This window comes from Sardina pilchardus, chromosome 19, assembly GCF_963854185.1.
Source record: "Sardina pilchardus chromosome 19, fSarPil1.1, whole genome shotgun sequence".
NCBI classification, from domain to species: Eukaryota; Metazoa; Chordata; class Actinopteri; order Clupeiformes; family Clupeidae; genus Sardina; species Sardina pilchardus.
In genome coordinates this window covers 21,485,778-21,498,446 of record NC_085012.1, presented here as the reverse complement: position 1 = coordinate 21,498,446, position 12,669 = coordinate 21,485,778, and the positions used below count along the sequence as shown (strand labels likewise).

The window sequence follows — 12,669 nt, the reverse complement described above, 5'->3', positions numbered from 1 at the left end:
CTATGTTTTCTGGCTAGCCATTCATTCAGGCTAACAAGTCTTCTCCTATGCAACCGCCATCGTCGATAGGGTTACAGGCGATTTAGTTTCACCATCTAGTTTCCTGATCTTCCCCGACCTTGTAAAATGTCTACATTTTCTTTTTAATATTTCGTGTCTGAGATAAATGACAATGAAATGTAATTATATGCTTAATTTCTTCTTATAAGTCCACATACTTCGAGATCATGTCACTAGCAACTTGTTAACAACAACATATCCTGACGAAAAAGGAAAGTTTGGTCACCCTCAGACGTAGTTTCCTGAATTCATTGACTTCAAAATAAGAGTTTGAGATCCCTCTCTTTGGGCTTGCAACTTGCTAGGTTGATTTATAATTTGTACATTTTATAATTCATTGCATATTACTGGAAACCAACCATGGTAAATGGAGGCTGATAAAATTATGGCAAGACAGTATAATCGGTCAATGCTTGTATTTTGTATATTGACGTTTCCCTCCACCCCATTGCTGCTAGCTTCACAGCTACCAATGCACTTCTGTTCTGGCGCGTATTTTATGGCACAAACTGGACAGAGAAATTATATTTCCTTATGGAATCAAAATGCCTGGTTTAGCAAGGGAGGTGCAACTAATTGAAAGTAAAAAGAATGTAAAGAAGCTTATGAAATAGCTGCAGAGGAGAAGACTGATTTAGAAAGATTAAATGCAATGCTTGAAAAGCAAACAGATGCGTGTTTGGGATGCTCGGTGTGAAGCACAAAAGATGTCGTCTGTTCTAGTGGCAAAAAGGACAAGACAAGCTGGTACCTCTCATCGTCCACAATATTAGAACAGGGACCTTAGTTTTAATTGATGAATGGCGGTGAGCCTATCGTCAGCTACTGCCTGCATTTGGGTAAGAGTATGTGAACCTGACACACAGTCAAGCATTCGTCCATGCAGATAGGCTACAAGTTGCCACACAGCACATCGAGAGGGCCTGGCGGAGTTAGCCTACAAGGAGAACATCTCAAGACGCAGGGGGAATCGGACAGCTGACTTGCTAAAGATCACCTTAATTGAGTGGAATGATCGCAATGGTCCACTTTGAGTCGCCTACTCCACGACATTGCCAAGAAATGTTAAAAGAAATTGTTCATTTTGATGTAGGCTAATGTTTTCCATTATCAAATTGTCATGATCATTTTGTTTTGTCAACTTTCAAAACGTGAAACTTCAAATAAACATTATGTTCATAGATGGTTTTCTCTCCAGTTATTGATTGTCATTTTTAGATAATTTACAAATTGTTTATTAACATGTAAAAGACTAAGATGCAACTTTATAATAGCCATCCAAAAAAGGTTTGATGCCGTCATTTACCATCCATTAGGCTAATGATATTGACATTTTTAGATAGTTTACTAATTATTTACTAACAAATAAAAGACTAAGACCCAACTTTATCATAGCCATCTGAAAAGCAAATATTGTAATTGTTTATCTAACTAACTGTTAATCAATAGAACATCATTTATAGTTCAATAGTTAATCAATCTATGTAATAGGCATAGGCGTTGAGGATATGGCTATGTAAAGGCCTACAATCAACATTATAATCCTTAATAATAACTCAATATGGCATTATAAATAATACAACATTTGCAATAATAATGTAGTTTATTGATATAAAATATATTGAAATCAAGTTATCACTAAACAGATATTTTTCTGTATGTTGTATATAAATAAATTGTTTATTTTTTCATAAGCTGATAATAAAGTATGTGTAAGTTATGTGTTTAGTAATCATTGATTGTTATCTACAAATGATTAATTTATGATTATTAAGTTATTAAATGTTTAATTATAGTTGCAAAATAAAGCATCAATTAACCATTTATATCGGATGGTTATTATAAAGTGTTACCGATGTGTCTGCTGCTAGAACTGTGTGGCATTGACCTGGTCTCTAATCTGAGCTGCTGTTAACGCGCGATTTCTGAGGCTGGTGACTCAGATGAACTTATCCTCCGCAGCAGAGGTGACTCTTGGTCTTCCTTTCCTGGGACGGCCAGTTTCTTTGTAGCGCTTGATGGTTTTCGCGACTGCACTTGGGGACACTTTCAAAGTTTTCCCAATTTTTTGGACTGACTGGCCTTCATTTCTTAAAGTAATGATGGCCACTCGTTTTTCTTTACTTAGCTGCTTTTTTTCTTGCCATAATACAAATTCTAACAGTCTATTCAGTAGGACTATCAGCTGTGTATCACCCCTGACTTCTGCACAACACAACTGATTCCCAACCCCATTTATAAGGCAATAAATCACACTTATTAAACCTGACAGGGCACACATGTGAAGTGAAAACCATTTCAGGTGACTACCTCTTGAAGCTCATCCAGAGAATGCAGAGTGTGTGCAAAGCAGTAATCAGAGCAAAGGTGGCTACTTTGAAGAAACTAGAATATAAGACATATTTTCAGTTGTTTTCCACTTTTTTGTTTTCCACATGTGTTAATTCATAGTTTGATGCCTTCAGTGTGAGTCTACAATGTCAATAGTCATGAAAATAAAGGAAACTCATTGAATGAGAAGGTGTGTCCAAACTTTTGGCCTGTACTGTATGTGATAGCCAACTGTATAGAATGTGGTGCTATCTGAGCAAGATGTTACAATGGTGCAGGATGTGCAGTGATGCCTCTCAAACAAAAAATAAATGAAAAAAGAAAATAAAAAACTGGATTATTGAGGTACAGGAGCCATCTCTGGTAGGGCATATATAGGGCTTTTGGTCTTTGACTTCCCGCATGTCTGCCATCTCTTAACGCCTCAGAGATACTTTGAGACTGCAGCAGAGACTTTCATTATTTCTCTTTTTTTTATCTCTACAGACATGATGGATAGATGTAACCAGATCACAACGGCAGTAACCGCCATCTTCATCATTTCCTTAATTTCCTTGGTTTTGACATATATAAGCAGAGATTATTATTCACATATATTCATGCAGCCTTTAATGCTTACACTGCTAGGTATGGGCATAAGTGGTGGTGTGTGTGGATTTCAGTGTGGACTGCACTATTGTGCAGCTGTAAGTGTGATTGGGTGGGTGGGTTTAAGTGTCTGTGTATGTCTCATAAGGTATACAACACGTTGTAGTTTCTATGATAGGCGTGACTTTTAAGCTCTTACCTTGGTCATTGTAAGGGCCATCTATACATTTCTATATATTTTTTTTCTGGACAGTCTAGCTATACACATATGAAAAAGTATCATGTGATAATATGTGCACTTTGTAATAACTACTCACTATTAAACATTACTAAGCTATTACTAACTGCTTTGTTCCTCATTAATTCTCATCCAGCATTTGTACACACAGTTATCAATGGTGTGTTCATAGTAAATAAGCCTATACAGGCTGTAGTTTCTTTCTTTTTTTTTTAAAAAAAAAAAGAAGGAAAAAACAGAATAGCTGTGTGAAGTACTGGCACAGAGCTACAGAGGCTAGCATATTGTTTTGCTTCTGCTGGATAACAAGCATCTCTGAACTTACCAAATTTCAGCCCTAGGTCACTTGATATGACTTAGAAACACAACTGAATCCTTAACAAGAGCACCAGATCCAAGAGCTGTCCAATTTATGAAACCATATGACATTACAATTACATGAAACAGTCTCTGGATGAAACACATCCTTATTCAAATAGTCTTTCCGATTGAATAATACACTTTTTCTAATTGAATCAAGTAAGGTAATCGTATGGGGGAAAAGGAAAAGAGGGTTTGTCACATTTACTATACCACAAAACATTAAATTAAAGGAGTCCTAGAATTCAAAACCACATTCACCTTGTTCTTGTTGAATTTAGGCTGCGAGCAGTGTCCAAAGGACAACACCAAAGACTTTACCGCGTCCCCCGCCTGCTTTCGTATGCAAATTGGGAAATAGAAACAGCCGTGTTGAAATGCTCCAATCTGAACAGAGCTCAGATAACACGTAATAGGCGCCCATCCCCCTTTAGATACACCCCTCTCATTTGCATACCTTCGATTAATAATTCTTGTTAAACTGCTCTTACGATGCTAGTATCTAGATATGTGGTCTATGGCAGAGACGTTGTAATGCTAGCGTTATTACAGCTAACTTTGGAGAGTTACTATACTAAGAAATGTACTGATAAAACTTACCAATCTAACACATTCATTCTGTTGGGGAATCTGCTGCACTTCATCTTCGTCAGAACCTTCTTCTGACTCGGTTTATACATGTACGGCTGTATTCCTTATTTAAATCCATTGTTGATAGCTTTATCAAAGACTTTGGCTTTATTTACCAGCAGTAAACGTAGTTTCACTTTGCTCTAGCTTCAGACCGGTGGATTGAGCCAATCAACTTTCAGGACATATCGGCCAATAGACCAATCAGCGCGCATCTCATTTGAATATTCATGAACTTGCTGAGTGGGCGGGAAAAACAAACCGTTTCATTGCAAGGCTTATTTATGACCTTGTATTAGGCGATCTAGCAGTGCTCCTGGGGCGTTTTCAGCCCCACAAATTTACATATGACATTATTTAGGCTCAAAGATCAATTTGTAATGGTCAAAAAATGCGTTCTATGACTCCTTTAAACAAACCCATGTTTTTTCTTTCAAACTGTTATATTGAACTGGCAGATTTTGCCACAACCACAAATTCATCCAACAAAATCATGTTAGCTCAATGTGAAGCACATACAGTACAGTAAGGCAAATGAACACATGCATTGATTTCATTGTGTTCCCATGACCCTTTGCAAGAACGCTGAGATAATTATATATATATTATATATATTATCTCCCTCAACAATGGAATTCTCTTCTCTGATTGGCTGATGGGGTGGCCATTAACTTCGTATAACCTGCTAGGCTACCTTTGAAGTAGTTCCCGTATCGCACTTGAATATTAATTCGCCAAACTCGTTGCGAAGTTTAAATGAACTGTCACGTTGCATCCAAGCTGAAATACAGACGTGCAGAACCATAGTAACATTGTAGCATATGACAGAGGTGGATTGTAGCTAGTTTGATGCCATGTAGGCTATAAAAGTAGCGATCTTTTCAAAGTTAAAGTTAATCAGAATCCTGGGATATGCCCGCTTGACAACGGGAGAGATAGAACCACTGATCTATAAAGAATACCTGGATAGAGCATCTACGTCAAAATTCTGAAGCCTACTAACACATATAGTTGCCTAGTAACGGGAATGCTGGCGAGTTTGACGCCGCTCTGGCTGGCTTGTTTACTTTCAGTATTTTTACTATTTCTCATTATTATATTAATAATTTTATTTGATTTCCATACTCAGTTCAGTAGTTAAGTCCAATAGTTGTATATATCTACGCATTTCATAATATCTCCGCCGTAGGGGGAGCGCCGGGTCGATTGGGACATGGGGCAATTGATACACAGCGATTTCCTCGAAAACCATCCAAGCTTGAGCCGTCATATTTTGACACTACGTCTAGCACATAACACCTACCAATCCTGGCAAATCTCGTGAAATTACGTCACGCCATTCAAAAGTTATTAGCGGGAACCGGTTTTCGTCTACGGTAAGTAAAATCTTACATGCGGTAGTTTTTTTGTGATCAAAAGTTCTATTTTGGGTGCCATGCAATAATAATATGATCAAACAACAGATGAATTCGTACTTAAACAGACCCTAAAGTATGCAATGTCATAGTTTTGAAGTTTAGAAGCAAAACAGGTTTAAGTGTCAGTAGTCGCTGGAGGTTCAATTGGTACAGCTGTTTAAATGTCCCTAACGCTATAACCCGGATGTGGCCACATGCACGATCAATATCTGTATAAATCACCGAATTAATAACTGTTTTGCGAGGAACAACAACTGATTTGAGTTAACAACAACTTGTTTGAATGAACAACATATATTTTGAATGAACAAAACATGTGTATGACATGAATCCACAGATATTCAGCGAAGTGAGGGAAACAAATATTACATGCGGTAGATTTTTTTTTTGATCAGAAGTTACGCACGGGACAAAAATATTTGTTTGACCTAGTTATATTGCGAGAAATAATGTGAAATTTTCGGGATGACGAGTACACTAGTATGTAGATATGCTTCATAAAAACGTGAGTAAGGTCAGTAGTTTCTGTTTAAAACATGCTGTATTAATTGCCCCTCCTATGTGTCTCAAACGACACGCATAGGTGGGGCATTTGATACAAATGTCAACTTACGTTCAAAGTTTGAAAACAGCGCGATCATCCAACATATGTGTTAAATTACACTTGTAACTAAGACACAACACATGTGAGTTGTTGATCACATGATAAAAATGTGTGTGTACGTAATCTTTGAAAAGATCGTTTAACTGAAAAGTGTCTCAATTGACCCAGCGCTCCCCATTAGTTTATTTTTTGCGGAGTTGGAGTCTGACATCCTACGCTTTGACCGGAAAATGCAACTGAAGTTCCAGTAGACCTACAGCCCACTTCTTACACACTTCTTCATGCATAAGCAACAGCTGCTGGAGCAAGGATGAGGAAATATTCGATAAGTGAACTTTACCGGCTATGGGGGAATTATGCGCCTTCTGCGGAGCTTCTGTGTCAACGCGACATTCTCCGACGTCCGAAGTAGGCCTATGTCCACCGAGGATCTCGTCGCAACAAAATCTACACGGCTAAGGAAGGCAAATCAATCCCATGTCTCTGGACTGCTGATCGTGGTCGTTTGAAGCCTGATAGACGAGTTGACCATACTGTGCTTGCCCGTCTGCCCAGATCGGATGTGCACAGTCCGTCAAACCGACTGAAAGCTGGGCTATTCAACATACGATCGCTCACCAACAAAGCTTCTCTTGTCAGCGACTTCATTATGGATCATAAACTGGACTTTCTATGTCTCACGGAAACCTGGCAGCAGAGCAATGATTTCTTCCACCTGAACCAAGCAGTCCCGCATGGATTTGTTTACATCTGTAAATCCCGCTCATCCGGGAGGGGAGGTGGTCTCGCACTGCTCTATCGCGAGAATATGAAACTGACACCACTCTCTGTGCCTGTCACACCTCTTTTGAACTGCTGGCTGTTCAGATCAAAGGACCCACACCTACCATCATTGCGGTATTGTACAGACCTCCTAAACTATCAAACACATTTATTCCTGAACTTTCAACTGTTCTTACTGCTTTGAATGCAATGTCTCCTAATGTCATCCTGATGGGGGATTTTAATATACACATGGACAATTGTTCTAATGCATTCACAAAAGATTTTATGGATATGCTTGACTCCTTTGGCATCACACAACATGTTAACTGTCCAACCCACAGCAAAGGACATATTTTAGATCTGGTCTGTTGCTCTGGTATCAAGCCTGGCAATGTCAGTACTGCTGAACTACCCATCTCTGATCACAAAGCTGTACTGTTTGACATCTATCTTCCTGTCATGAAGTCCAAGGTTCAGCGTGTGATGTCATATCGCAACATCAAAAAGGTGGAACCTGAGGAACTCACTTCTCTAATTGCCACTTATCCCACACCTGCTCTGAATAGTTCATTAGGGGATTTAGTTGACCACTATAATGAATGTTTGTATACAGCACTTGACAAAGTTGCTCCTATGAAGACGCGCACTGTTTCATTTGTGCACTCCGCTCCTTGGTTTACGCCAGAACTTCGGCATATGAAATCCTTGGGCCGACGCTTGGAGCGGCTGTCAAAAAAGACTGGTCTTACTGTCTGGTAAGACCAGTCAAAAAAGACTGGTCTTACTGTGCATAAAGACATGTACATGAGTATAAAAATGCTCTCTGTGCTGCAAAAAGATCATACTATGCAAAGATAATCAGTCAAGGACATGGAAACACCAGGACCCTCTTTTCCACTGTTACTGGTCTTCTTAAGCCACCTGATAACATCACCCATCAAGAACTCTCTGATGAACGCTGCTCAGCCTTCTTGAACTTTTTTAATACCAAAATTGAGGCAATCCATCAGCAATTAGAATGTTCAATTAATCAGCTGAACCATCCATACTCACAGTGCACCCTGGGCTCATCTTACAACAATGAACTCTGTGAATTCAGTCTCCCTACTGAAAGTGCCATCTGTGGCCTCATCAAAAAGTGCAATTCCTCCACCTGTCAGCTGGACCCTCTTCCAACAAGCCTGGTTAAGAGTTGCCTGCCATCTATTGCTCCGATGATTACATCAATTCTGACCACCTCTCTTCTCTCTGGCACTGTACCATCTGCCTTTAAAACAGCTATTGTCAGACCAACGCTGAAAAAACCTGGATTGGATTCTAACAACTTCAACAACTACAGGCCTATATCTAACTTGCCCTTTCTCTCCAAAGTGCTTGAGAAAATAGTGGCGACTCAACTCCAGGATCACCTGAAGGACAATGATCTCTTTGAGCCATTCCAATCTGGATTTCGTCCTATGCACAGTACTGAAACGGCCATGGTTAAGATTACTAATGATCTCCTCTGTGCAGCTGATGATGGACTTATTTCCATTCTGATTCTCCTTGATCTCAGCGCAGCCTTTGATACCATCTCTCACCATGTTCTACTGGAACGTTTAGCTAATATCGGAGTGCGTGGCAGTGCTCACCAGTGGTTCACCTCCTATCTCTCTGGTAGGACACAGTGCGTACAAATGATGAGCTGCAAGTCTGAGAGTACTGCTGTGACAAGAGGGGTGCCCCAGGGATCTGTGTTGGGCCCTCTGTTGTTCATTATCTACCTTCTTCCACTTGGCACTATCCTCAGGCAACATGATGTTCAATTTCACTGCTATGCTGATGACACCCAGCTTTACTTTTCAGTGAAACCTACTGCCACCCTTCCGCCAGCTGCACTTACTGCCTGCCTCCATGACATCAACGTGTGGATGACACAAAATTACCTGAAGCTGAATAGCAGTAAGACTGAGTTGCTACTGGTTGGCTCCAAATCAGCTCTTACTAAGATGGAACCTATCACCATCTATGTAGATGGCAGCACCATCCCTTGTTCCAAACAGGTCAAGAGCCTTGGTGTCATACTGGACAATACCATCTCGTTCAATGCACACATTAACACCATATCAAGAAATGCCTTTTTCCATCTAAGGAACATTGCACGGCTCCGCCCAGCACTCACCCAGCAGAGTGCAGAAGTCCTAGTCAATGCGTATGTGACTTCCCGCCTGGACTACTGCAACTCAATCTTGTCTGGAATTCCAAATAAGCTACTTCACCGGCTCCAACTCATCCAGAACTCTGCAGCGCGGATTATAACATGCTCCAAATCCACCAGCCATATAACACCATCGCTCATGCAGCTGCACTGGCTTCCAGTTGCCTTCAGAATAAATTTTAAGGTCCTGCTCCTGGCATACAAGTCCCTAAACAACAACGCCCCTACCTACCTCACTGACCTACTGGAAGTGTACACTCCTGCCCGCCCTCTGAGATCCTCCTCAGCAGGCCTGCTACGTGTCCCTGATGTGAACCTCTGCACTCTGGGAGAGAGGGCTTTCAGCTACATTGCCCCCAAGCTATGGAATTCATTGCCAGACTACATCAGACACTCTGACTCAATCACTGTCTTTAAAAGTAGACTGAAAACATTTTTCTTCAAAAAAGCTTATGGACTGGCTAACTGACTTTAACATTTAACATTTTTCTTTTCTTTTTATTTCTATGTGATGATTTTGCAACCCTGTAAAGTGACCTTGGGTGTCTTGAAAGGCGCTTTAAATAAAATGTATTATTATTATTATTATTACATGGCGGCGGCCATTATGGGACCACTTGCCATAGGAATGCATAGACAGTAAAAGACAGTAAAAGAATGTTGCCGTTCTGCAACAATGGAATTGGAACACATCGCCGCCATTATGGGACCACTCGGGACAGTTCCATTGGCTTCATTGTTGATGGGTCAGCAACAATGAGATAGTCTATCCAGGTATTCTTTATAGATCAGTGGATAGAACTAACGACTGGCTTTTGGCCGTAGCAACCAGCCATTTAGAACTAACGACTGGCCTTTGGCCATAGCAACCATCCATTTTAGAACTAGTAACGGCAGTTTTGTCCTGCAAGTAGAAAGTTGATATGTGGCGGAAAGTAGTCCCACAGTCAAAACAGTTTTAGCGATGTTAACGGACGCAACGGTGGAATAAAACTATGTTCTAAATATACAGGTTATGAATACAAACGGGAGATAAGCGGGATAACGGCCTTCGAGGTCGACCGGTTCGATGGAAATAATGGCACGGCGGAGGTAACTCCGTCTCCGTGCTTCGCACGTCGCCGGAGTTCTAGACCTCCACCTAGCCATTATTTCCATCGAACCGGTCACTTCGTCGGCCGTTATCCCTTACTTATACAGTGGGTATAGTAAGTATTCACACCCATGCTAAAGTTGACTAAAAAGAGGAATATAAAATCATCTTTTGAGAATTGATTGTAATGCCTTAATTCAAAAAATGAGTAAAAATCAAACCGCTAAGGACACTAATTTTCTTTGTGATTGAAGAATGTATCGTAAATAGATAAATGTTCTTCCTTAAATACAGGTTGCATAAGTAATTGAACCCTATGTTAAATTCCCATAGGAGCAGGAGTATTTTTTATATGTTTTTATTTTGATTTGCATGATTTGCATTGAGCTCAATGAGCATCAAACAGGCTAATAGGCTAACTGGAAAAAGCACCATGCCAATCTCTAGCTATGGTGAAGGGTATGTGATGATGTGGGGCTATTTTAATTTCAAAGGCCAAGGGAACTTTATCAGGATGCATAATATCCTGGATCAATGAAATAATCTGGCCTTTAAAAATAAAAACATATAAAAAATCCTCCTGCTCCTATGGGAATTTAGCATAGGGGTCAATTACTTATGCAACCTGTATTTAAGGAAGAACATTTATCTATTTACGATACATTCTTCAGTCACAAAGAAAATTAGTGTCCTTAACGGTTTGATTTTTACTCATTTTTTGAATTAAGGCATTACAATCAATTCTCAAAAGATGATTTTATATTCCTCTTTTTAGTCAACTTTAGCATGGGTGTGAATACTTACTATACCCACTGTATATATAGATACAGCTAACAGTATTTGCAAAAGTTTTCACATGAGTTTTTCTTTTTTTTTCTTTTTTCTTCTTTTTTTTAAAAGAAGATTACTGGTTTTGAAACCAGTAGAATTTTGAGCTATACTGTATCTTAAGTTAGAATTTGGAGCTATTATATCTTTTGTTGTGCTTTGAGGTGAACCGTGCTTTGTTATCACCATGAGTGAGTTAGGTATTCAGCATGCAAAGTATCACTGGTTTTATGGCTCAATTTGTCAACTTAAATGATTGTTCTGACTCTTGACAAAAATATTTGGCTTGTTTCATTTCAAGACTTCTTAAAGTCTTAAATATCAAAGATATCCTCCTTTAACATTGATGTTGCAATACCTCATGCCTACATCTGAATGGCTACTCTCAGTACATGCTGCCTATATGTGGCAGCTGTGGCCTACTGGTTAGGGCTTCGAGCCTGTAACCAGAGGGTTGCCAGTTCGATCCCCGCCCAGTCCATGGCTGAAGTGCCCTTGAGAAAGGCACCTACTGTAACCCCTCTCTGCTCCCCGAGCACCGTTGGTTGGGCAGGCAGCTCACAGCTCTGGGTTAGTGTGTGATTCACCTCACTGTGTCTTCACTGTGTGTGTTCACTAATTGGGTTAAATGCAGAGAAACAAATTTCCCTCACAGGATCAAAAAAGTATTATTCTATTCTATTCTATATAACACAACCATGTTGATATTACATGAATATTTCATATAGGCCTAAATGCAATTAATTTAATTGGAATTACTTCACATTGGTTTATAACAACATGAATCAATTTTGTAAACCGAAAGAGGAATGCTGGACTAATTCTAGACATTTCATTCATGTGTAACCAATGTACACAATAAAATTAAGTAAACCCTGCTAATCAATTTTTTCTGTGTATGTCAAGATTTTGTGTGTAACACTAAAAAACTGATGTGTATTTAGCTTCTCCAATTTAATTTCTGTAAGAGCATCTGTGTTTCCAACAGAAGTGGGCTTAAAGGTCAGGAAGGCATGTAGCCCAACGTCAGACTCTTTGAGCCTCTAGAAGGTCACTACTGACCATTGACCAACATGAAGAAAAAGGTCCGCACACTTGTTCAAATATGTTACCGTAAGAAACTGAAAGAGAACAATCTGCAAATCCAAGGAGTGAAGTGACAGCAATCCTTATCTGGCATTTTTGATTGATTTCTCCAATTTAGCTCAATCAGCACCAGAATAGCCACATACGAATATCAAAGTGCTCAATACAAATACTTCATTTTTATGGCATCAAAAACTGACATATTTCCTATAAGTTGAGGTAATATGTCCCTCATGTCCTGAGGTAACATTTCCATGTCATATTTCTCTGGAGGCATTTATCACCCCAGCCAGTGTTAACTTGACCGAGAGCTGTCACTCTTATCATGTGTTAGAATGCCCTTCTGAGAAAAAAAATTCTGCATTCAGTCTCTCTCACTAGATATTATTTATGTTTTCATTGTCCCTTTCATTGTCCTGACGACATCACCATCCGGAACTCCCAAGGTACGCCACTGGTGCGACTGCCCAG

The 12,669-nt window shown here is 39.7% G+C and overlaps 1 pseudogene; it reads left to right on the top strand.

Annotated features, from left to right (window-relative positions):
- LOC134065802 (uncharacterized) overlaps positions 1 to 9,773 on the top strand; it is an 11,721-nt pseudogene extending 1,948 nt beyond the window's left edge.
- The last annotated feature ends 2,896 nt before the right edge of the window (positions 9,774 to 12,669 follow it).